The following is a 26,104-nucleotide window of genomic DNA, read 5'->3' on the forward strand; positions in this document are numbered from 1 at the left end:
GCCTTCCCTCAATATATTTGTGGACGAGAGTGATCATTTATAAGTCTGCAGGTTTGTGAATTGCAGTGCCCCTGAGCTCCATTTTCAACTCGCTTTTTTGGGAGCTGACCGCAGAACCGCAGGATTGCTTCAGGCTCTCTTCTGGTTCCAGGGTACAGGCTGAGCCTGTGGTTAATTCTTCTTCCTGATGGGCAATTATACTGATATGTGCTTGTCCCAACACCGAGAGCTTGTCTCTCATTGGTTCCCCCTCTTCCCTTTCATCCTCCAGACAAACTGAAACCTGTACGGAACAAGAGGTTAAAGGTACTGATTCTCGAAGGAGGGAGATTGCTAGTAAAGTGGCTGGAAAGGCGAAGCCGAGCACAGCGAGAAGAGAAATGGGGTGCGTTTTAGAAACATTTCCTGATCCCACAGTGTACCATCTTCGGGGTTTCTCCTGAATGTTTTCGATGTAGGAAGATGCCCTTGAACCTGGAGATTTGGGCCACATGGGATGGGTACCACGCAGTATTACTTTAAAGGGTCTGCGTTTGCTCACCCAAACTCACCAAACCTCTCAGCCCCAAGAGTGTCCACCCTTATATCTCATCCAGCTGTGGGTCTAGATATGGTCAATCCAGGGTGCATCACAGCCCCTGAACGAATTTTGTAAGAATTTCTCTCTCTCTCACTGTCTTGGTTTCATGGGTTTTTAAAAGTAATTTATTTTTATAATGGGGTTTGGCTGCTTTTCACTGCTGTGTTTATGCCGCTTTACACCCAGTTGACTCATTTATAGAGAGATATCAATACATAACTTTTAAGATTCTTACTAGTCAGTTATATACTTGTGCGGTGAATGGGGGTGTTGAGTCCAGTTCACTGAGCAAGGAGTAGGTCTTGTCTATTACATATTGGGTTTATGGAACGGTATCTGAGCTAATTTGAAACCCTTGTTTTATGCATCACCCCACCTCACCTTTCCCGTTCAGCAGCCATAGTGTGATTTCTAAACGTGTGACTCAGTTCTGTTTTGTAATTCAGGTCAAGTGTAGCGATTTTAACATTCCCTCTCTAAGTGATATCTTATGATAAGTGTCTTTTTCTGTGTAACTTATTTCAGTTAGAATCGTCATTCCTAAATGCACTCATCATGCTGCTACTAGCCTTATGGCATTGATTTCATGGCTGAGTGATATTCCATTGTACATAAGGAGCACAACTTCTTTATCCATTTTTCTCTTTCCTGGGAAATGTAAGGTGTAACGAAGTGGAGGTTCTTGTCAACAGAGCAGCCCTAAAATTTAGGGTGCCTGTGTCTTTCTGATTTTTAGTTTTCCCAATGTATACGCCCATGAGTGGAAGTGCCCTATGCTCACTAAGCTATGTTTTTTAGATGTTCCAGGACACACCATACACTTCTCCAGAGTGGCTGTTAGCCATTTACATCCCGCCCATCAGTGTAGCAACGCTCCCATTTCTCCATGGCCTGTCCTGCATTTCTGGTTTTGACACTTTATTCAGCATGGCCTTTTTGACTGATGGGAAGCGAGGCTTCTTTGTAGCGCTGATTTCCCTTTCCAGGTTGCTTGGTTGGCCAAAAAGGGCGTATGCGTTTTTTCCTGAATATATTCAGGAAAAAACGCATGCGCCCTTTTTGACCAAGGGCATCATTGTCGACGTTTTGCCGTTTTCATGTGCTTTAAAGGCGATTCGAATCTACCTCCTGAAATCTGTTTCCTGCAATTCTGCCTTGCTTTCAAATCCTCTTCCTTTGCCTTCCCTCAATATATTTTTGGACGAGAGTTATCATTTATAACTCTGCAGGTTTGTGAATTGCAGTGCCCCTGAGCTCCATTTTTCAACTCGCTTTTTTGGGATCTGGCCGCAAAAGCACAGGATTGCTTCAGGCCCTATTCTGGTTCCGGGGGGCAGGCTGAGCCTGTGGCTAATGCTTCTTCCTGATGGGAAAATAGAGTGACCTTTGCCTGTCCCGAAACCGAGAGCTAGTCTCTAATTGGATCCCCCTCTTCCCGTTCATTCTCAGGACAAATTGAAACCTGTACGGAATAGGAGGTTAAAGGTGCTGATTCTCCAAGGAGGGATATTGCTAGTAAAGCAGATGGAATGGCGAACCCGAGCACAAGGAGATGAGAAATGAGGTGCGTTTTAGAAACCTATCCCGATCACACGGTGTACCATCTTCTGCGTTTCTCTTGCATGTTTTCGATGTCGGAAGATGCCCTTGAACTTGGAGATTTGGGACCCATGGGATGGGTACCACGCAGTATTATTTAAAGGGTCTGTGTTTGCTCACCCAAACTCACCAAACCTCTCAGCCCCAAGAGTGTCCACCCTTATGTCTCATCCAGCTGTGGGTCTAGATATGGTCAATGCAGGTTGCATCACAGCCCCAGAACGAATTTTGTAAGAATTTATCTCTTTCACTGTATTTGTTTCATGGGATTTTAAAAGTAATTTATTTTTATAATGGGGTTTAGCTGCTTTTCACTGCTGTATTTTTGCCGCTTTACACCCAGTTGACTCACTTACAGAGAGATATCAATACATAGGTTTAAAGATTCTTACTAGTCAGATATATTCTTGAGCGGTGAATGGGGGTGTTGAGTCCAGTTCACTGAGCAAGGAGTAGGTCTTGTCTATTACATATTGGGTTTATGGAACGGTATCTGAGCTAATTTGAAACCCTTGTTTTATGCATCACCCCACCTCACCCTTCCCGTTCAGCAGCCATAGTGTGATTTCTAAATGTGTGACTCTGTTCTGTTTTGTAATTCAGTTCAAGTGTAGCGATTTTTACATTCCCTCTATGAGTGATATCTTACGATAAGTGTCATTTTCTGTGTGACTTATTTCACTTAGAATCGTCGTTCCTAAATGCACTCATCATGCTGCTACTAGCCTTTCGGCATTGATTTCATGGCTGAGTGATATTCCATTGTACATAAGGAGCACAACTTCTTTATCCATTTTTCTCTTTCTTGGGAAATGTAAGGTGTAACGAAGTGGAGGTTCTTGTCAACAGAGCAGCCTTAAAATTTATGGTGCCTGTGTCTTGTTGATTTTTAGTTTTCCCAATTTATAAGCCCATGAGTGGAAGTCCCCTATGCACTCTAACCTGTGTTTTTTAGATGTTCCAGGACACACCCTACACTTCTCCAGAGTGGCTGTTAGCCATTTTCATCCCGCCCATCAGTGTAGCAAGGCTCCCATTTCTCCATGGCCTGTCCTGCATTTCTGGTTTTGACACTTTTTTCAGCATGGCCTTTTTGACCGATGGGAAGCGAGGCTTCTTTGTAGCGCTGATTTGCCTTTCCAGGTTGTTTGGTTGGCCAAAAAGTGCGTATGCGTTTTTTCCTGAATATATTCAGGAAAAAACACATACGCCCTTTTTGGCCAAGGGCATCATTGTCGACGTTTTGCCGCTTTTCATGTGCTTTAAAGGCGATTTGAATCTACCTCCTGAAATCTGTTTCCTGCAATTCTGCCTTGCTTTCAAATCCTCTTCCTTTGCCTTCCCTCAATATATTTGTGGACGAGAGTTATCATTTATAAGTCTGCAGGTTTGTGAATTGCAGTGCCCCTGAGCTCCATTTTTCAACTCGCTTTTTTGGGAGCTGGCCGCAAAAGCGCAGGATTGCTTCAGGCCCTATTCTGGTTCCGGGGGGCAGGCTGAGCCTGTGGCTAATGCTTCTTCATGATGGGAAATTAGAGTGACCTTTGCCTGTCCCAAATCGAGAGCTAGTCTCTCATTGGATCCCCCTCTTCCCGTTCATCCTCAGGACAAATTGCAACCTGTACGGAACAGGAGGTTAAAGGTACTGACTCTCGAAGGAGGGAGATTGCTAGTAAAGTGGCTGGAATGGCGAACCTGAGCCCAAGGAGATGAGAAATTAGGTGCGTTTTAGAAACCTTTCCCGATCACACGGTGTACCATCTTCTGCGTTTCTCCTGCATGTTTTCGATGTAGGAAGATTCTCTTCAACCTGGAGATTTGGGAGCCATGGGATGTATACCACGCAGTATTACTTTAAAGCGTCTGCGTTTGCTCACCCAACCTCACCAAAACTCTCAGCCCCAAGAGTGTCCACCCTTATGTGTCATCCAGCTGTTGGTCTAGATATGGTCAATCCAGGTGGCATCACCGTCCCTGAACGAATTTTGTAAGAATTTCTCTCTCTTTCACTGTCTTTGTTTCATGGGTTTTTAAAAGTGATTTATTTTTATAATGGGGTTTAGCTGCTATTCACTGCTGTGTTTATGCCGCTTTACACCCACTTGACTCACTTACAGAGAGATATCAATACATAGGTTTTAAGATTCTTACTAGTCAGATAGATTCTTGTGCGGTGAATAGGGGGTGTTGAGTCCAGTTCACTGAGCAAGGAGTAGGTCTTGTCTATTACATATTGGGTTTAGGCAACGGTATCTGACCTTATTTGAAACCCTTGTTTTATGCATCACCCCACCTCACCTTTCCCGTTCAGCAGCTATAGTGTGATTTCTAAATGTGTGACTCTCTTCTGTTTTGTAATTCAGTTCAAGTGTAGCGATTTTTACATTCCCTCTATAAGTGATATCTTATGATAAGTGTTTTTTCTGTATGACTTATTTCACTTAGAATCGTCGTTCCTAAATGCACTCATCATGCTGCTACTAGCCTTTTGGCATTGATTTCATGGCTGAGTGATATTCCATTGTACATAAGGAGCACAACTTCTTTATCCATTTTTCTCTTTCCTGGGAAATGTAAGGTGTAACGAAGTGGAGGTTCTTGTCAACAGAGCAGCCCTAAAATTTAGGGTGCCTGTGTCTTTCTGATTTTTAGTTTTCCCAATGTATACGCCCATGAGTGGAAGTGCCCTATGCTCCCTAAGCTGTGTTTTTTAAATGTTCCAGGACACACAGTACACTTCTCCAGAGTGGCTGTTAGCCATTTACATCCCTCCCATCAGCGTTGCAACGCTCCCATTTCTCCATGCCTGTCCTGCATTTATGGTTTTGACACTTTTTTCAGCATGGCCCTTTTGACCGATGGGAAGCGAGGCTTCTTTGTAGCGCTGATTTGCCTTTCCAGGTTATTTGGTTGGCCAAAAAGGGCGTATGCGTTTTTTCCTGAATATATTCAGGAAAAAACGCATACGCCCTTTTTGGCCAAGGGCATCATTGTCGACGTTTTGCCGCTTTTCATGTGCTTTAAAGGCGATTCGAATCTACCTCCTGAAATCTGTTTCCTGCAATTCTGCCTTGCTTTCAAATCCTCTTCCTTTGCCTATCCTCAATATATTTGTGGACGAGAGTTATCATTTATAACTCTGCAGGTTTGTGAATTGCAGTGCCCCTGAGCTCCATTTTTCAACTCGCTTTTTTGGGAGCTGGCCGCAAAAGCACAGGATTGCTTCAGGCCCTATTCTGGTTCCGGGGGGCAGGCTGAGCCTGTGGCTAATGCTTCTTCATGATGGGAAATTAGAGTGACCTTTGCCTGTCCCAAACCGAGAGCTAGTCTCTCATTGGATCCCCCTCTTCCCGTTCATCCTCAGGACAAATTGCAACCTGTACGGAACAGGAGGTTAAAGGTACTGACTCTCGAAGGAGGGAGATTGCTAGTAAAGTGGCTGGAATGGCGAACCTGAGCCCAAGGAGATGAGAAATTAGGTGCGTTTTAGAAACCTTTCCCGATCACACGGTGTACCAACTTCTGCGTTTCTCCTGCATGTTTTCGATGTCGGAAGATGCCCTTGAACTTGGAGATTTGGGACCCATGGGATGGGTACCACGCAGTATTATTTAAAGGGTCTGTGTTTGCTCACCCAAACTCACCAAACCTCTCAGCCCCAAGAGTGTCCACCCTTATGTCTCATCCAGCTGTGGGTCTAGATATGGTCAATGCAGGTTGCATCACAGCCCCAGAACGAATTTTGTAAGAATTTATCTCTCATTCACTGTATTTGTTTCATGGGATTTTAAAAGTAATTTATTTTTATAATGGGGTTTAGCTGCTTTTCACTGCTGTATTTTTGCCGCTTTACACCCAGTTGACTCACTTACAGAGAGATATCAATACATAGGTTTAAAGATTCTTACTAGTCAGATATATTCTTGAGCGGTGAATGGGGGTGTTGAGTCCAGTTCACTGAGCAAGGAGTAGGTCTTGTCTATTACATATTGGGTTTATGGAACGGTATCTGAGCTAATTTGAAACCCTTGTTTTATGCATCACCCCACCTCACCCTTCCCGTTCAGCAGCCATAGTGTGATTTCTAAATGTGTGACTCTGTTCTGTTTTGTAATTCAGTTCAAGTGTAGCGATTTTTACATTCCCTCTATAAGTGATATCTTATGATAAGTGTCATTTTCTGTGTGACTTATTTCACTTAGAATCGTCGTTCCTAAATGCACTCATCATGCTGCTACTAGCCTTTCGGCATTGATTTCATGGCTGAGTGATATTCCATTGTACATAAGGAGCACAACTTCTTTATCCATTTTTCTCTTTCTTGGGAAATGTAAGGTGTAACGAAGTGGAGGTTCTTGTCAACAGAGCAGCCTTAAAATTTATGGTGCCTGTGTCTTGTTGATTTTTAGTTTTCCCAATTTATACGCCCATGAGTGGAAGTCCCCTATGCACTCTAACCTGTGTTTTTTAGATGTTCCAGGACACACCCTACACTTCTCCAGAGTGGCTGTTAGCCATTTTCATCCCGCCCATCAGTGTAGCAACGCTCCCATTTCTCCATGGCCTGTCCTGCATTTCTGGTTTTGACACTTTTTTCAGCATGGCCTTTTTGACCGATGGGAAGCGAGGCTTCTTTGTAGCGCTGATTTGCCTTTCCAGGTTGTTTGGTTGGCCAAAAAGGGCGTATGCGTTTTTTCCTGAATATATTCAGGAAAAAACACATACGCCCTTTTTGGCCAAGGGCATCATTGTCGACGTTTTGCCGCTTTTCATGTGCTTTAAAGGCGATTTGAATCTACCTCCTGAAATCTGTTTCCTGCAATTCTGCCTTGCTTTCAAATCCTCTTCCTTTGCCTTCCCTCAATATATTTGTGGACGAGAGTTATCATTTATAAGTCTGCAGGTTTGTGAATTGCAGTGCCCCTGAGCTCCATTTTTCAACTCGCTTTTTTGGGAGCTGGCCGCAAAAGGGCAGGATTGCTTCAGGCCCTATTCTGGTTCCGGGGGGCAGGCTGAGCCTGTGGCTAATGCTTCTTCATGATGGGAAATTAGAGTGACCTTTGCCTATCCCAAATCGAGAGCTAGTCTCTCATTGGATCCCCCTCTTCCCGTTCATCCTCAGGACAAGTTGCAACCTGTACGGAACAGGAGGTTAAAGGTACTGACTCTCGAAGGAGGGAGATTGCTAGTAAAGTGGCTGGAATGGCGAACCTGAGCCCAAGGAGATGAGAAATTAGGTGCGTTTTAGAAACCTTTCCCGATCACACGGTGTACCATCTTCTGCGTTTCTCCTGCATGTTTTCGATGTAGGAAGATTCTCTTCAACCTGGAGATTTGGGAGCCATGGGATGTATACCACGCAGTATTACTTTAAAGCGTCTGCGTTTGCTCACCCAACCTCACCAAAACTCTCAGCCCCAAGAGTGTCCACCCTTATGTGTCATCCAGCTGTTGGTCTAGATATGGTCAATCCAGGTGGCATCACCGTCCCTGAACGAATTTTGTAAGAATTTCTCTCTCTTTCACTGTCTTTGTTTCATGGGTTTTTAAAAGTGATTTATTTTTATAATGGGGTTTAGCTGCTATTCACTGCTGTGTTTATGCCGCTTTACACCCACTTGACTCACTTACAGAGAGATATCAATACATAGGTTTTAAGATTCTTACTAGTCAGATACATTCTTGTGCGGTGAATAGGGGGTGTTGAGTCCAGTTCACTGAGCAAGGAGTAGGTCTTGTCTATTACATATTGGGTTTAGGCAACGGTATCTGACCTTATTTGAAACCCTTGTTTTATGCATCACCCCACCTCACCTTTCCCGTTCAGCAGCTATAGTGTGATTTCTAAATGTGTGACTCTCTTCTGTTTTGTAATTCAGTTCAAGTGTAGCGATTTTTACATTCCCTCTATAAGTGATATCTTATGATAAGTGTTTTTTCTGTATGACTTATTTCACTTAGAATCGTCGTTCCTAAATGCACTCATCATGCTGCTACTAGCCTTTTGGCATTGATTTCATGGCTGAGTGATATTCCATTGTACATAAGGAGCACAACTTCTTTATCCATTTTTCTCTTTCCTGGGAAATGTAAGGTGTAACGAAGTGGAGGTTCTTGTCAACAGAGCAGCCCTAAAATTTAGGGTGCCTGTGTCTTTCTGATTTTTAGTTTTCCCAATGTATACGCCCATGAGTGGAAGTGCCCTATGCTCCCTAAGCTGTGTTTTTTAAATGTTCCAGGACACACCGTACACTTCTCCAGAGTGGCTGTTAGCCATTTACATCCCTCCCATCAGCGTTGCAACGCTCCCATTTCTCCATGCCTGTCCTGCATTTATGGTTTTGACACTTTTTTCAGCATGGCCCTTTTGACCAATGGGAATCGAGGCTTCTTTGTAGCGCTGATTTGCCTTTCCAGGTTATTTGGTTGGCCAAAAAGGGCGTATGCGTTTTTTCCTGAATATATTCAGGAAAAACCGCATACGCCCTTTTTGGCCAAGGGCATCATTGTCGACGTTTTGCCGCTTTTCATGTGCTTTAAAGGCGATTCGAATCTACCTCCTGAAATCTGTTTCCTGCAATTCTGCCTTGCTTTCAAATCCTCTTCCTTTGCCTATCCTCAATATATTTGTGGACGAGAGTTATCATTTATAAGTCTGCAGGTTTGTGAATTGCAGTGCCCCTGAGCTCCATTTTTCAACTCGCTTTTTTGGGAGCTGGCCGCAAAAGCACAGGATTGCTTCAGGCCCTATTCTGGTTCCGGGGGGCAGGCTGAGCCTGTGGCTAATGCTTCTTCATGATGGGAAATTAGAGTGACCTTTGCCTGTCCCAAACCGAGAGCTAGTCTCTCATTGGATCCCCCTCTTCCCGTTCATCCTCAGGACAAATTGCAACCTGTACGGAACAGGAGGTTAAAGGTACTGACTCTCGAAGGAGGGAGATTGCTAGTAAAGTGGCTGGAATGGCGAACCTGAGCCCAAGGAGATGAGAAATTAGGTGCGTTTTAGAAACCTTTCCCGATCACACGGTGTACCATCTTCTGCGTTTCTCCTGCATGTTTTCGATGTAGGAAGATTCTCTTCAACCTGGAGATTTGGGAGCCATGGGATGTATACCACGCAGTATTACTTTAAAGCGTCTGCGTTTCCTCACCCAAACTCAACAAAACTCTCAGCCCCAAGAATGTCCATCCTTATGTCTCATCCAGCTGTGGGTCTAGATATGGTCAATGCAGGTTGCATCACAGCCCCAGAACGAATTTTCTAAGAATTTATCTCTCTTTCACTGTATTTGTTTCATGGGTTTTTAAAAGTAATTTATTTTTAAAATGGGGTTTAGCTGCTTTTCACTGCTGTATTTTTGCCGCTTTACACCCAGTTGACTCACTTACAGAGAGATATCAATACATAGGTTTAAAGATTCTTACTAGTCAGATATATTCTTGAGCTTTAAATGGGGGTGTTGAGTCCAGTTCACTGAGCAAGGAGTAGGTCTTGTCTATTACATATTGGGTTTATGGAACGGTGTCTGAGCTAATTTGAAACCCTTGTTTTATGCATCACCCCACCTCACCCTTCCCGTTCAGCAGCCATAGTGTGATTTCTAAATGTGTGACTCTGTTCGGTTTTGTAATTCAGTTCAAGTGTAGCGATTTTTACATTCCCTCTATAAGTGATATCTTATGATAAGTGTCATTTTCTGTGTGACTTATTTCACTTAGAATCATCGTTCCTAAATGCACTCATCATGCTGCTACTAGCCTTTCGGCATTGATTTCATGGCTGAGTGATATTCCATTGTACATAAGGAGCAAAACTTCTTTATCCATTTTTCTCTTTCCTGGGAAATGTAAGGTGTAACGAAGTGGAGGTTCTTGTCAACAGAGCAGCCCTAAAATTTAGGGTGCCCGTGTCTTGCTGATTTTTAGTTTTCCCTATATATATGCCCATGAGTGGAAGTCCCCTTTGCTCTCTAAGCTGTGTTTTTTAGATGATCCAGGACACACCGTACACTTCTCCAGTGTGGCTGTTAGCCATTTACATCCGGCCCATCAGCGTAGCAATGCTCCCATTTCTCCATGCCCTGTCCTGCATTTCTGGTTTTGACACTTTTTTCAGCATGGCCCTTTTGACCGATGGGAAGCGAGGCTTCTTTGTAGCGCTGATTTCCCTTTCCAGGTTGCTTGGTTGGCCAAAAAGGGCGTATGCGTTTTTTCCTGAATATATTCAGGAAAAAACGCATACGCCCTTTTTGGCCAAGGGCATCATTGTCGAGGTTTTGCCGCTTTTCCTGTGCTTTAAAGGCGATTCGAATCTCCCTCCTGAAATCTGTTTCCTGCAATTCTGCCTTGCATTCAAATCCTCTTCGTTGCCTTCCCTCAATATATTTGTGGACGAGAGTTATCATTTATAACTCTGCAGGTTTGTGAATTGCAGTGCCCCTGAGCTCCATTTTTCAACTCGCTTTTTGGGAGCTGGCCGCAAAAGCACAGGATTGCTTCAGGCCCTATTCTCGTTCCAGGGGGCAGGCTGAGCCTGTGGCTAATGCTACTTCCTGATGGGAAAATAGTGTGACCTGCGCCTGTCCCAACACCTAGAGCTAGTCTCTCATTGGTTCCCCCTCTTCCCGTTCATCCTCAGGACAAATCGCAACCTGTACAGAACAGGAGGTTAAAGGTGCTGATTCTCCAAGGAGGGAGATTGCTAGTAAAGGGGCTGGAATGGCGAACCCGAGCCCAAGGAGATGAGAAATGAGGTGTGTTTTTGAAACCTTTCCCGATTACATGGTGTACCATCTTCTGGGTTTCTCATGCATGTTTTCGATGTAGGAAGATGCCCTTGAACCTGGAGATTTGGGACCCATGGGATGGGTACCACACAGTATTACTTTAAAGGGTCTGCATTGGCTCACCCAACCTCACCAAAACTCTCAACCCCAAGAGTGTCCACCCTTATGTCTCATCCAGGTGTGGGTCTAGATATGGTCAATCCAGGTTGCATCACAGCCCCTGAAGGAATTTTGTAGGAATTTCTCTCTCTTTCACTGTCTTTGGTTCATGGCTTTTTAAAAGTAATTTATTTTTATAATGGGGTTTAGCTGCTTTTCACTGCTGTGTTTATGCCGCTTTACACCCACTTGACTCACTTACACAGAGATATCAACACATAGGTTTTAAGATTCTTACTAGTCAGATATATTCTTGTGCGGTGAATAGGGGGTGTGGAGTCCAGTTCACTGAGCAAGGAGTAGGTCTTGTCTATTACATATTGGGTTTATGGAACGGTATCTGAGCTATTTTGAAACCCTTGTTTTATGCATCACCCCACCTCACCTTTCCGTTCAGCAGCCATCGTGTGTTTTCTAAATGTGTGACACTGTTCTGTTTTGTAATTCAGTTCAAGTGTAGCGGTTTTACATTCCCTCTATAAGTGATATCTTATGATAAGTGTCTATTTCTGTGTGTCTTATTTCACTTAGAATCGTCGTACCTAAATCCACTCATCATGCTGCTACTAGCCTTATGGCATTGATTTCCCGGCTGAGTGATATTCCATTGTACATAAGGAGCACAACTTCTTTATCCATTTTTCTCTTTCCTGGGATATTTAAGGTGTAACGAAGTGGAGGTTCTTGTCAACAGAGCAGCCCTAAACTTTGGGGTGCCTGTGTCTTATTGATTTTTAGTTTTCCCAATTTATACGCCCATGAGTGTAAGTGCCCTATGCTCTCTAAGCTGTGTTTTTTAGATGTAACAGGAGACACTGTACACTTCTCCAGGGTGGCTGTTGGCAATTTACATCCCGCCCATCAGCGTAGCAAGGCTCCCATTTCTCCATGGCCTGTCCTGCATTTCTGGTTTTGACACTTTTTTCAGCATGGCCCTTTTGACCGATGGGAAGCGAGACTTCTTTGTAGCGCTGATTTGCCTTTCCAGGTTGCTTGGTTGGCCAAAAAGGGCGTATGCGTTTTTTCCTGAATATATTCAGGAAAAAACGCATACGCTTTTTTTGGCCAAGGGCAACATTGTCGACAGTTTGCCGCTTTTCATGTGCTTTAAAGGCGATTCGAATCTACCTCCTGAAATCTGTTTCCTGCAATTCTGCCTTGCTTTCAAATCGTCTTCGTTGCCTTCCCTCAATATATTTGTGGACGAGAGTTATCATTTATAACTCTGCAGGTTTGTGAATTGCAGTGCCCCTGAGCTCCATTTTTCAACTCGTTTTTTGGGAGCTGGCCGCAAAAGCACAGGATTGCTTCAGGCCCTATTCTCGTTCCGGGGGCAGGCTGAGCCTGTGGATAATGCTTCTTCCCGATGGGAAAATGGAGTGACATGTGCCTGTCCCAACACCTAGAGCTAGTCTCTCATTGGTTTCCCCTCTTCCCGTTAATCCTCAGGACAAATCGCAACCTCTACGGAACAGGAGGTTAAAGGTGCTGATTCTCCAAGGTGGGAGATTGCTAGTAAAGCGGCTGGAATGGCGAACCCGAGCCCAAGGACATGAGAAATGAGGTGCGTTTTAGAAACCTTTCCCGATCACACGGGGTACCATCTTCTGGGTTTCTCATGCATGTTTTCGATGTAGGAAGATGCCCTTGAACCTGGAGATTTGGGACCCATGGGATGGGTACCACGCAGTATTACTTTAAAGGGTCTGCATTTGCTCACCCAACCTCACCAAAACTCTCAGCCCCAAGAGTGTCCACCCTTATGTCTCATCCAGCTGTGGGTCTAGATATTGTCAATCCAGATTGCATCACAGCCCCTGAAGGAATTTTGTAGGAATTTCTCACTCTTACACTGTCTTTGGTTCATGGGTTTTTAAAAGTAATTTATTTTTATAATGGGGTTTAGCTGTTTTTCACTGCTGTGTTTATGCCGCTTTACACCCACTTGACTCACTTACACAGAGATATCAATACATTGGTTTTAAGATTCTTACTAGTCAGATATATTCTTGTGCGGTGAATAGGGGGTGTGGAGTCCAGTTCACTGAGCATGGAGTAGGTCTTGTCTATTACATATTGGGTTTATGGAACGGTATCTGATCTAATTTGAAACCCTTGTTTTATTCATCACCCCACCTCACCTTTCCCGTTCAGCAGCCATAGTGTGTTTTCTAAATGTGAGACTCTGTTCTCTTTTGTAATTCATTTCAAGTGTAGCGATTTTTACATTCCCTCTATAAGTGATATCTTATGATAAGTGTCTATTTCTGTGTGTCTTATTTCACTTAAAATCCTCGTACCTAAATCCTCTCATCATGCTGCTACTAGCCTTATGGCATTGATTTCATGGCTGAGTGATATTCCATTGTACATAAGGAGCACAACTTCTTTATCCATTTTTCTCTTTCCTGGGATATTTAAGGTGTAACGAAGTGGAGGTTTTTGTCAACAGAGCAGCCCTAAACTTTGGGGTGCCTGTGTCTTGCTGATTTTTAGTTTTCCCAATTTATACGCCCATGAGTGTAAGTGCCCTATGCTCTCTAAGCTGTGTTTTTTAGATGTACCAGGAGACACCGTACACTTCTCCAGGGTGGCTGTTGGCAATTTACATCCCGCCCATCAGCGTAGCAAGGCTCCCATTTCTCCATGGCCTGTCCTGCATTTCTGGTTTTGACACTTTTTTCAGCATGGCCCTTTTGACCGATGGGACGCGAAACTTCTTTGTAGCGCTGATTTCCCTTTCCAGATTGCTTGGTTGGCCAAAAAGGGCGTATGCGTTTTTTAATGAATATATTCAGGAAAAAACGCATACGCCCTTTTTGGCCAAGGGCATCATTGTCGAGGTTTTGCCGCTTTTCCTGTGCTTTAAAGGCGATTCGAATCTCCCTCCTGAAATCTGTTTCCTGCAATTCTGCCTTGCATTCAAATCCTCTTCGTTGCCTTCCCTCAATATATTTGTGGACGAGAGTTATCATTTATAACTCTGCAGGTTTGTGAATTGCAGTGCCCCTGAGCTCCATTTTTCAACTCGCTTTTTTGGGAGCTGGCCGCAAAAGCACAGGATTGCTTCAGGCCCTATTCTCGTTCCAGGGGGCAGGCTGAGCCTGTGGCTAATACTTCTTCCTGATGGGAAAATGGAGTGACATGTGCCTGTCCCAACACCTAGAGCTAGTCTCTCATTGGTTCCCCCTCTTCCCGTTCATCCTCAGGACAAATCGCCACCTGTACGGAACAGGAGGTTAAAGGTGCTGATTCTCCAAGGAGGGAGATTGCTAGTAAAGCGGCTGGAATGGCGAACCCGAGCCCAAGGAGATGAGAAATGAGGTGCGTTTTAGAAACCTTTCCCGATCACACGGGGTACCATCTTCTGGGTTTCTCATGCATGTTTTCGATGTAGGAAGATGCCCTTGAACCTGGAGATTTGGGACCCACGGGATGGGTACCACGCAGTATTACTTTAAAGGGTCTGCATTTGCTCACCCAACCTCACCAAAACTCTCAGCCCCATGAGTGTCCACCCTTATTTCTCATCCAGCTGTTGGTCTAGATATGGTCAATCCAGGTTGCATCACAGCCCCTGAAGGAATTTGTAGGAATTTCTCTCTCTTTCACTGTCTTTGGTTCATGGATTTTTAAAAGTAATTTATTTTTATAATGGGGTTTACCTGCTTTTCACTGCTGTGTTTATGCCGCTTTACACCCACTTGACTCACTTACACAGAGATATCAATACATAGGTTTCAAGATTCTTACTAGTCAGATATATTCTTGTGCGGTGAATAGGGGGTGTGGAGTCCAGTTCACTGAGCAAGGAGTAGGTCTTGTCTATTACATATTGGGTTTACGGAACGGTATCTGAGCTAATTTGAAACCCTTGTTTTATGCATCACCCCAACTCACCTTTCTCGTTCAACAGCCATAGTGTGTTTTCTAAATGTGTGACTCTGTTCTGTTTTGTAATTCAGTTCAAGTGTAGCGGTTTTACATTCCCTCTATAAGTGATATCTTATGATAAGTGTCTATTTCTGTGTGTCTTATTTCACTTAGGATCGTCGTACCTAAATCCACTCATCATGCTGCTACTAGCCTTATGGCATTGATTTCACGGCTGAGTGATATTCCATTGTACATAAGGAGCACAACTTCTTTATCCATTTTTCTCTTTCCTGGGATATTTAAGGTGGAACGAAGTGGAGGTTCCTGTCAACAGAGCAGCCCTAAACTTTGCGGTGCCTGTGTCTTGCTGATTTTTAGTTTTCCCAATTTATACGCCCATGAGTGGAAGTGCCCTATGCTCTCTAAGCTGTGATTTTTTAGATGTTCCAGGACACACCGTACACTTCTCCAGGGTGGCTGTTGGCAATTTACATCCCGCCCATCAGCGTAGCAAGGCTCCCATTTCTCCATGGCCTGTCCTGCATTTCTGGTTTTGACACTTTTTTCAGCATGGCCCTTTTGACCGATGGGAAGCGAGACTTCTTTGTAGCGCTGATTTGCCTTTCCAGGTTGCTTGGTTGGCCAAAAAGGGCGTATGCGTTTTTTCCTGAATATATTCAGGAAAAAACGCATACGCCCTTTTTGGCCAAGGGCAACATTGTCGACAGTTTGCCGCTTTTCATGTGCTTTAAAGGCGATTCGAATCTACCTCCTGAAATCTGTTTACTGCAATTCTGCCTTGCTTTCAAATCCTCTTCGTTGCCTTCCCTCAATATATTTGTGGACGAGAGTTATCGTTTATAACTCTGCAGGTTTGTGAATTGCAGTGCCCCTGAGCTCCATTTTTCAACTCGCTTTTTGGGAGCTGGCCGCAAAAGCACAGGATTGCTTCAGGCCCTATTCTCGTTCCGGGGGCAGGCTGAGCCTGTGGCTAATGCTTCTTCCTGATGGGAAAATGGAGTGACCTGTGCCTGTCCCAACACCTAGAGCTAGTCTCTCATTGGTTCCCCCTCTTCCCGTTCATCCTCAGGACAAATCGCAACCTCTACGGAACAGGAGGTTAAAGGTGCTGATTCTCCAAGGAGGGAGATTGCTAGTAAAGCGGCTGGAATGGCGAACCCGAGCCCAAGGAGATGAGAAATGAGGTGCATTTTAGAAACCTTTCCCGATCACATGGTGTACCATCTTCTGGGTTTCTCATGCATGTTTTCGATGTAGGACGATACCCTTGAACCTGAACATTTGGGACCCATGGGATGGGTACCACGCAGTGTTACTTTAAAGGGTCTGTGTTTGCTCACCCGACCTCACCAAACCTCTCAGCCCCAAGAGTGTCCACCCTTATGTCTCATCCAGCTGTGGGTCTAGATATGTTCAATGTAGGTTGCATCACATCCCCTGAACGAATTTTGTAACATTTTCTTTGTGTCTTTTTTTTGTCTTTTTTTAAATTTATTTTTATCATTTGTTAAAGGTGATTTTCAATGCTGTCCTTCTTGCTCCTGCACATCCACTTGTTTCACTTACAGAGAGACATCCGTAAACTCTTTTTAGATTCTTACCCATAGTATATATTCTTTTCTGGTGAGTAGAGTGTGCTGAGTCAACTTCTTGAGCTGTAGAGTAGATTTTGTCGATTACCTGTTTGGTCCTTGGAACGGTATCTGTTTTAATTTCATCCCTCTGGTTTATATCTCACCCCACCCCACCTTTCCTCTTTATCAGCCATAAGTGTGTTTTGTAAATGTGTGACCCTGTTTCTGTTTTGTAATTTAGTTCATGTGTAACCATTTTTATATTCCACCTATAAATAGTATCTTGTGCCAAGTGCGTTTTTGTGTCTGACTTTTGTCACTTAGAATTGTCTTATCTAAGTCCACTCGAGTTGCTGCACCTTTCCTTATTTCATTGGTTTCATGGCTGCGTACTATTCCATTGTAGATAAGTACCATATCGTCTTTATCCATTTTTTCCTTCCAAGGACATTTATATTGTTGCCAAGTCGAGGATCCTGCTAAAGTGCTGCAGTAATAGTTGAAGTTCCTGTGTCCTATCGATTTATGGTTATCCCGAAATATATCCCCAGGAGTGGTAGTGCCGTATGCTCTGTAAGTCTATTGTTTTTTAATTAAGTAATTAATTTTGCCTGTGTTGGGTCTTAGTTATTTCATGTGGGGTTTCTCTAATTGCAGGAAGTTGGGGCTACTCTTCGTTGAAGTGTGCGGGCTTCTCATTGCCGTGGCTTCTCTTCTTGCGGAGCACTGGCTTTGGCCACCAGGCTTCAGTAGTTGTGGCTCACGGGCTCTAGAGCACAGGCTCAGTAGTTGTCGTGCATTGGCTTAGTTGCTCCGTGGCATGTGTTATCTTTCTGGACTAGGGCTCGACCCCGTGTCCTCTGCCTTGGCAGTTGGATTCTTAACGTCTGCACCACCAGGAAGTCCCTGTAGCTCTATTTTTTAGAATTTTTAGGAAACATCATACCTTTCTTCAGCGTGGCTGCTAGCAATTGACATTCCCACCATCAGCGTAGCAGGGCTCCATTTTCTCCACATCCTCTCCTCCATTTGTTGTTTTTACTCTTTGTGAGGTTGGCCATTCTGACTGGGGCAAAGTGCTACATCTTTGTCGTGTTGATTTGTGTTTCCTGCATATTTCCTTGGCCACAAAGGTCGTATGGGTTTCAACCTGTACACCCTTTTTGGCCAACTGAATCACAGGCAATATTGAGCAGCTTTCATGTACTTTAACGGCAAGTCCAATCTACCTCTTGCAATCCGGTTCCTGCAATTCTGCCTTGTTTTCAAGTTCCTTTCAGTTACTTACCCCAAGACATTTTTCTACGATAGTTGTCACTTACAAGTTTGCAGGCGTTGTGGAGTGCCCCTGAGCAAGTGTCTTCAACTTCTTTCTGGAACCGGCCACAAAGTGGCAGGATTGCTTCAAGCCCCATTCTGGTTACAGGGGCAGCCTGAGCCTTTGGGAAATTCCTCTTCCTGATTGGAAATTAGAGTGTCATGTGCTGTCCAAATATGTAGAGCTTATTTCTCATTCCTTCCCCCCTTTTCCCTTTCATCCTCCCGACGAATTCCAAGCCTTGCACGACCAGCTATTGAGTGTGCTGACATCCCCAGGTGGGGAGACTCTAAGGAAAGAGGCTGGAGTAGGGAACCCTCCCCCAGGACACGTGGAGATAAGGTGACTTTTCCAAACTCTTCCTGCCCATATGGCCCCCCATCCTCTGGGGTTCTGTCTGGACATCCCGTGGTTTCCAGCAGTGTGGTGCTCTGGCGCCGCCCTGCAGGGAGCAGGCCTGCTACCCATGCCTACAGCGCCGCCTGCTGGTCTCTTTGTCCTCCCATCAGGCACAGTCTTCACCTTCCCCGTTGCCTCAGATCCTCTGTCTCCTCACTGTCCTGTGATCAGCCCCTCCTCCCCACCGCCATCACCCCCCACTCCACACCCCTCCTCCAGCCTCAGGGATGACCCAGGACTGGGCTCCCTGCCTGCCCACCCTTGGTCTGTGTCCTCAATCCACCTGTGCAGACAGGTGAGGGTTCCCTCCAGAGGCTCCCAAACACTTCACCCCTACATCCTCACTGGGGTTGTCCCACGTCCTATCGGGATGTTCCACCCTCACCAAGCCCCCGACTACATGCCAAGGGCAGGCATCAGGCCTGCTGCGTACACTGCTGTGCATCCTGCTGTATACACAGTCATGACCCTGCCCCAGGGTGCAGGAAAGGCAGCTCTACCTCGGGATGTGGGGAGATGGACTGACCACAGGGAGGACGTCAGCTCTCAGCTCACCAGGCAAGGGCAGCCAGGTTCTTGCTCCTCGGACCCTTTCTCACCCAGCCTGACCATGACCCGGCTTTGTTCCCACCCATGTTGTCCCTCCATTGGCCTCGCTCTTGGGAGCAGAGCAGGACAGTGTGGTCTGTGGTTACAGGCTGAGACACACAGACACTTGCTGACCCACATGCACCCATGCTGACCACACGGAAAGGACACTGTACCAGGGCCTGTGTGGTGTGGGTTCACCTGCCCACAGAGAGGCCGGGCCTCTGCTCCTGGCTCTAGGAGGTCACCTTGAGTCTTTTGGGAGTGTCCATGCTCCGTGGGGCTCGCTCCAGACTGGTCTGTGCTGACGGCATGATACACGGTGGGGCTTCCTGAGTCGCCCCTGGGGGCTGGAGGCCAAGGTCAGGCACATAGTGGTCCCCACATTTACGTGACAGACCCCAATAAACCCTGCACTTCAGGACTCAGGTGGGCTTCCCTGGGCTGCCACAGCCAAGGAAGCTGGACCCTGCTCATCCCCCCATCCTTGCTGATTTTAACTTGCATCCTTCAGCATAATAAACCCTGAGTATAACATCTTCAGGGAATTCTGGGAGCCTCCAAGAAAAAGAAGCCGGGGAGGGGGTCTCTTGGTCCCCGACTCTGCAGGTGGGGTCAGAAGTGTGTGGGGAGGATCTTGGGGCCCTGGAATCTGAAGGGCCCCTCTACCAGGGGAGGGTAGAGACCCCGGATGGAAGTTTAACTGAGTCCAAGGCCCTCCTGGGTAGGAGGCATCCTAGCCCCGGGGATCCTGAAGAGGCCGGCTCCCTCCTCCCCTCCACCTCCAGGCCTGGTCCCTGCTCTTGAGAAATTCCCTAGGGTGGAGTCCTGGTGCTGGAGGTGCCCCGATGCTGTGGCCTCCTGAGCCTCCAGTGAGGATAATGGGATAGGGGGAAGCCTTGTTCACAGAAAGGGAGCTTCTGCCGGAACAAAGCCTGGGTCTGCTGCCCCCGACCCCAGGTGCACTGGGGCAGGAATGTGAGAGCGAGGCTCCTTCCCCTCCCAAGACACCCAGGACACATGGGCTCTGGTCGCTGGACTCCCACACAATATTAAAATCTCCCACGCAGGCCTGTTGGGTGAGAGACACTATTTAAAGACTATTAATGGGGTCGGGGGGCCCAGGGGGTGAGGCTGATGTGGGGAGAGTTGGAAAATCACCCAAGGACACGCTCTCCCTGCAGCGACCCCCCAGGAGAGCCCAGGTGGAGGTGGACCCCTCAAGTCAGAGCCCACATCCTGGGTCTTTGGGGGACAAATAGCCAAGCAACCCCAGTCCTTGCCTTCACCTGCTGCAGTTAGGGCCTGCCCTGTCTTCTTCATGGTCGAATTCTCACCCCTCCCAGAAGCCCTCTTGGGGGTTAATGCGATGGGGGTGTCCATGGCAGGACTGGAGGGTCTGTGTTGGGCTGGAGGTCACATGGCAGGCAGGAGGGCTCCCACCCATCCTGCCGGTCCCCACCTCCTGGTCCTAGGCCCGCACAGAGTCCACCAGGCTGTGGATGTGGTAGAATGTGCTGGGGACTGGTCCAGCCCATGCAGGTGTCTGACCACCGAGCGGTCAGTGTGGAGTGTTCACAGGGAGCCCTGGCCGTGCTCGCACTCTCCCGGGAAGGACACGAAGGCGTGGTCCCTGGAATGACCGGGAGGTCAGCCGCAGCGCCCCCCACCCAACCTCACTGTTACCACAAGAAACAAGAGGCAACTCCGTGCAGAAAGACAGAACATCACCAGGCTGATGCTGTCCTGAGGAAGGTCGGCTGGCATCTGGGAACTGGGTGCTATAGTGAGTTGAATGGGGGTCCCCCAGAAGTTATGTCCACGTCATGCCCCCCAGAATCTGAGAATGGAACCTCATTTGGAAGTAAGGTCTTTTCAGGTATAATTAGTTACGGATCTGAAGATGAGGTCATCCTGGATCAGGGTGGCCCTAAATCAGGGACAGTGTCCTTCTAAGGGACAAGCGGAGAGACACAGACACACAGGAAACACCATGTGAAGACGGAGGTAGAGACGGGAGGGATACAGCCACAAGCCCAGGGATGTCTGGATCCCCCAGAAGCTGGAAGAGGCAGGCAGGACCCTCCCCTGGAGCCTCCGGAGGGAGCGCGGCACTGGGACACCTTGACCTCAGACGTCTGGCCTCCAGGACTGAGAGAGGACAGGTTTCTGTTGCTCTGAGCCTCCATTTTTGGTCGTTTGTCACAGCTGCCCCGGGAAGCTAATGCAGCTGGTGAGCAGCTCCCTGGCCTGATCTAAACCCTCCCGCCTCCCTTTAGGGGCAGCCCCCTGCGCCCGTGCTGTTTGCACAAACCATGTGGTTCATGCTGAGCCCCGGCTCCCCTTCTGGGCACTGGCATTTTGGAGGGTGGGGGCAGACAACACCACGTGACCAGCCCCCAGCCGGGTTCCAAGCCTCTAGTGAGCTTCCCTGGGGGGACGGGGGTGTGGGTAACTGTCATGGTTCTGGCCTTCGTCCCTGGGGGAAGAGACACCCTAGAGACCCTCAAGGGAAGGAGTGGGCATGAAGGGTCATGAGGTGACCGGAGCAGGGGCCCTCCCTCCCGTGTATCCCTACTGCGTGCTGTCACCCATCTCAGCTGTGAGCACACAAGCCACAAGCATGTGCTGGGTCCTGTGAGCCTCCCAGCCAGTCCCTGAAGGTGAGGGCGGCCCTGCAGACCCCAGCCCTTTCCTCCACGTCTAGTAGGTGGAAGACCCACTTCTCCTTGCCATTCCAGAAGCGGTTCTGGGGCTGTCCTGGGAGGGCTTCTGGGGTTATGCGGGCTGAGCCCCTGTTACTAAGTCCCCACTTCCCCACAAGAACGTCCAGAGCAAGCTGTTTGCCCTGTTGCCTGAATGCCCCCCCACCAGTTTTCTCAGGAAAGAATCAGGGGGTTCTGTAGCAGCGTCTGCAGGCAGCTCTGCATCTGGGCCCACGTTCACATCTTCTGTGTAAACACCGAGAACATTCCCTGACACGTGCCCCAGCTGACCACCTCCGCATGCCGACCACAGGCCCCAGTGCGGGCGTCAGAATGACCGCCCGTCTCAGCCTCCTCCTCTTGTTGTCAGAGCTGCTCCAGGCCCTGCTCAGAACCCGTGGACTCACTTTTCACAGGGCTGTCCTCCACCCCCCAACTTCAGCAGGAGTTCACCTAAGTATTTAAGTTAAGGGGTCCAGAGATAAGAAAGGAAACGACAAACAAACAAACAGATGGAACCAGCTGGGACCAAGATGACAACGAATGTGACCTCCAACAGACCCTGAGTCTCATCACATGTTGAATTTACTATATCAGCATATTAAGTGACACACCTACCAGTGGCCATGACTGGACATGAAGGACCAAAGACGGGTGAAAGGAGGTGGTACCCCACCCCCTTGGAAAAAGCCCCACCCCTTCCCCGGAAGGCCTCTTCATCCCCATCATTAGCCGCACTCCTCCTCCCTTTGTCTTTACTCTTTCAAATTAAACCACTCTCTCCAGGAGGCTGAGAAGTTGATCTGTGAACTTAGTTCCCGCTTCTCCAGAGCCTGTGCTGTTCAGGTCTCAGCTTTGGTTTTGTTATTTGCTTACTTGAACCCACATGGAAAAAGGAGACCTTCCCCACTGAGGCAGAGCGCCTCGCCAGGCTCGGGCCCGAGCAGGGTCCATGTGACTTCACTTGGTAACAGTCTGTAAGGGGACGGTGGTCTCTGCCCGTGGGGTGGGGGCATGGCACATGTACTGCCACAGCACCGGCTCCGTGGACGGCATGGCCCCTCGTGGGCCTGGACCGTGTGCTCTCGTCCCCCCACGCCTGACACCCCCTGACAGTCATGACACGATGACACTGGCTGCTGGGCCTCCAGTCAGGAGGGACCAGAGGCTGCACCTGGTGCCAGATCAGACGTGCCTTTTCACAGGCAGGGGACATAGGAGATATTAGGACTTTGTGTCTAGAAAACAAACCAAGCGGCTAGAAGGTGATCTGAGCTGTGGACGTGAAACCCACGTGCGAGGTGAGAGCTCCCACTGGACACTGGCTCGGAAGCTTCTGCACAGGGGATGACCAAACCAGTGCTTCCCGCCCGACCCCTCCAGGCCTCCCTGGCGGGCACGGCTGGACCTGCGCTCCTCAGGCTCCCCGACCCAGAACCTGAAGGTGTGATGCTGGCAGGGCCTGGGGACACGAGTGGTCACCCCACCAATGCTGCTCGGCTCCTCCAACCCAGTGACCAGGGGAGGGAAGCCCCGTGGAGTTTGAGCCCCGGCACAGGCAAAACTCGCACACCCCATCCTCGGGACCCCCGGCCCCGCCCTGCTTCCTCAGCCCACCGTCTGCCCCTCCCGGTGCCCACGTCACACCGACCCACATTCCTGGTGTGGATGTCCATGTACACAAGCTGCTCCGTGTTCTCTTCCCACATGGGACACCCCCATCCCTGCTTCTCCCTAATGACGGCGTGGACCTGGAATGTTCTGGGCAGGAAGAGGGCCGAGGAGGAGGCCGGCATATCCCGTCTGCCTCCTGGGGGCCCAGACACAGGGCTCGGGGGCTGCTGGTCCTTGAGGTTTGGATGTTTCCAGGTGTGGGATGAAACTGCCACTGCCCACTGGAGCTGCTCCTTCCGAGATTCAGGAAACCGGGGGACCCACCGAACGGAGCCCATCCCCAGGCTCTGCTGCAAGTCTGCTGGGATTTGCTCTCCTGATCCTGAAAACAGACCTGCGGGAAACAGGACCTGTGATTCCCATACTGATGGTGTTCCGTGGAATTCCCACTAGACCCCTTTCTACCCTGTTCTGAGCAAATTACTAGTCAGTCCACGCTACCATCACCCCACGAGCAGACCAGGAAGCTGAGGCTCTGAGAGGCCAAGTAATCCAGCCGGAAGCAAGCTGTGGGGTCTGCACCCACCGCCCGCCCAGGGGGACTGCCCACTCCCCACAGCTTCCACACCTGTTCCCTTCGCCCCCCTCCCAGGACCAGCTCACAGAGCCTCCTCTTGGGGAGATTCACTTACCTTCTTCTAACAGGATCTGTGTCACTATCCTGTTCTGGGATCACCCGGAAAGCTTGTCACTCTGAAGCAGGTTCAGCCTCACGTCACCACGGCAGCTTTCCTGGACCACACTCACCACCTGCACGTCCACTCCCAGCTCAGACCCAGAAAAGCCCCCTGGGCCCCGAGCCCCATGGCTCTGCCTGGGCTCCCACCCCTTCCTGCCTGGTCCGTCCCTCTCATGTCCCCTGCAGCATCACCAGGAGCTCCCACCTGCCCCAGGCAGGCTGTCTGCTCTGTCCTGGGGAGACCTCCATGGTGTCAGGCGGAAGACACAAGAGGTACCCGTGGGGCCTCCCTCATGCAACACAGTGGCCAGCACCCACCTACTGACCTCATCACTCTGGATGGACAGGGGTTCATGGGGCCTGCAGCATCTCCTGGTTCTCATTTCATCCCAGCACCACCCACAGGGAAGTTGCTAAGCAACTCTGTGCCGGCTGCACAGAGAGGATGCTCATACACACGCCCCCCTCCCAGCACCCGGGGCTCTCGTGGTCAGGCCCCTCCCAGGATATGGAGCTCACCTGAGCAGGTACCCAGCAGCCCACGGAACTCCCATGGTCAGGCCCCTCCCAGGATATGGAGCTCACCTGGGCAGGTACCCAGCAGCCCACGGGGCTCCCGTAGTCAGGCCCCTCCCAGGATATGGAGCTCACCTGAGCAGGTACCCAGAAGCCCACGGGACTCTCGTGGTCAGGCCCCTCCCAGGATATGGAGCTCACCTGAGCAGGTACCCAGCAGCCCACGGGGCTCTCATGGTCAGGCCACTCCCAGGATAAGGAGCTCACCTGGGCAGGTACCCAGCAGCCCACGGGGCTCTCGTAGTCAGGCCCCTCCCAGGATATGGAGCTCACCTGGGCAGGTACCCAGCAGCCCACGGGACTCTCGTGGTCAGGACCCTCCCAGGATATGGAGCTCACCTGAGCAAGTACCCAGCAGCCCACGGGGCTCTCGTGGGCAGGCCCCTCCCAGGATATGGAGCTCCCCTGGGCAGGTACCCCGGCAGGGCTGGGCACACGGGAACCGTGCACATAACCCTCATTGCAGAACACCCCCAGCACACCTGTCGCTCAGAGCTGACACAGAGAACCTCAGAGCAGGGCTTGAACTAACAAACAGCAGCTCCGACATGTCTGTGACCCTAGGCTTCACTCTGTGCGGTCTCCCTCCACCTGGTCTTCCGGGGGTTTCCACTGCAGCCGGGGCACCAGGCCTCTGTCTCCACCCACCACCCCTCCTCTCCCTGACTCCTGGGTTCCTCTCATTAGGAGAGGGTCTTCTTGAAGTTGTCTCCCACTCATGGACCAGATAAAATGATTAGAAAACAAGCCAGGGCTGCCGCCCCTTGTCTATCCTGACTCTCGGGACCCTACATCTGTTCCTTGGATCTGGCCGGTGCAGCAAGGCCCATTATTTGCAACTCTGAGCCCCTGAGTGGCGAGGATTGGCTGACCTGGGCAGCCTGACCTGGCCGGCCAGCCCTCCCCAGGTGTGCCTGGGTTGAGGTCAATATAACCACCCCTCCAGGCAGCAAAAGCCCCTGCAGCTGTGCCTGACGCCATGTTCTCTGTCCTGTCAGCAGTCTCGGGGCTGGGCTGGTGGGAGGGAGTAGGACCCACGGCTCTATGGGTGGCCCAGTATGAGTGGGGCTCTGCTGGACTTTCTGCAGGAGTTGCCGGGCTGCCACCTGCTAAAGAAGAGGATGTGTCACCAATACCTGCTGCTGGAATTTCTCCCTGGGAAGAGGTGAGGAAGGAAAAAAGCAGTGGGGGCCGGGACAGAAGGGGTACCTCAGGCAGGGAAATGGAACGCTTCCAGAAGAGTGCCTGGGGCCAGGACCATCCTGGCTGGCCTGCAGGCACCAAGTCGGCCTGCGTGTCATCACTGGTGTGATTCCAAGCCCCTTCCTCTAGGCTTTCAAGTCCTTGCACACATTCAGGTGTTTTACCTGGGAAGGGTGGGAAAAGTTCAGCAGCAGGTGGCCTGGGGCTCAGCTCACGTTTACTCAGAGATGCCTCCTTACGGTCCCCCAGCTTTGCAATGAGGACGCTCCTTGCGGGGGAGCTGCTGGCTGCATGGGAGACGATTCCCCAGCTGTGACCAACTTCAGAATTGTTTACCACTGGAGCAAGTGTCCTGATAGGGTTTTCA

The 26,104-nt window shown here is 48.9% G+C and overlaps 2 long non-coding RNA genes across 2 annotated transcripts in view; one reads left to right on the plus strand and one right to left on the minus strand.

Annotated features, from left to right (window-relative positions):
- Nucleotides 1-26,104, minus strand: part of LOC309661088 — an 852,576-nt gene that overhangs the window by 82,242 nt on the left and 744,230 nt on the right. The window lies entirely within an intron of this gene.
- LOC309661092 overlaps nucleotides 25,621-26,104 on the plus strand; it is an 834,961-nt gene continuing 834,477 nt past the window's right edge. The window contains exon 1 of the long non-coding RNA XR_014263855.1: nucleotides 25,621-25,699. This is a non-coding gene — a long non-coding RNA (uncharacterized lncRNA). The remainder of the gene's footprint in view (nucleotides 25,700-26,104) is intronic.

The sequence above is a fragment of the Balaenoptera physalus genome, assembly GCF_965194825.1.
Source record: "Balaenoptera physalus genome assembly, chromosome: 5".
NCBI lineage: Eukaryota > Metazoa > Chordata > Mammalia > Artiodactyla > Balaenopteridae > Balaenoptera > Balaenoptera physalus.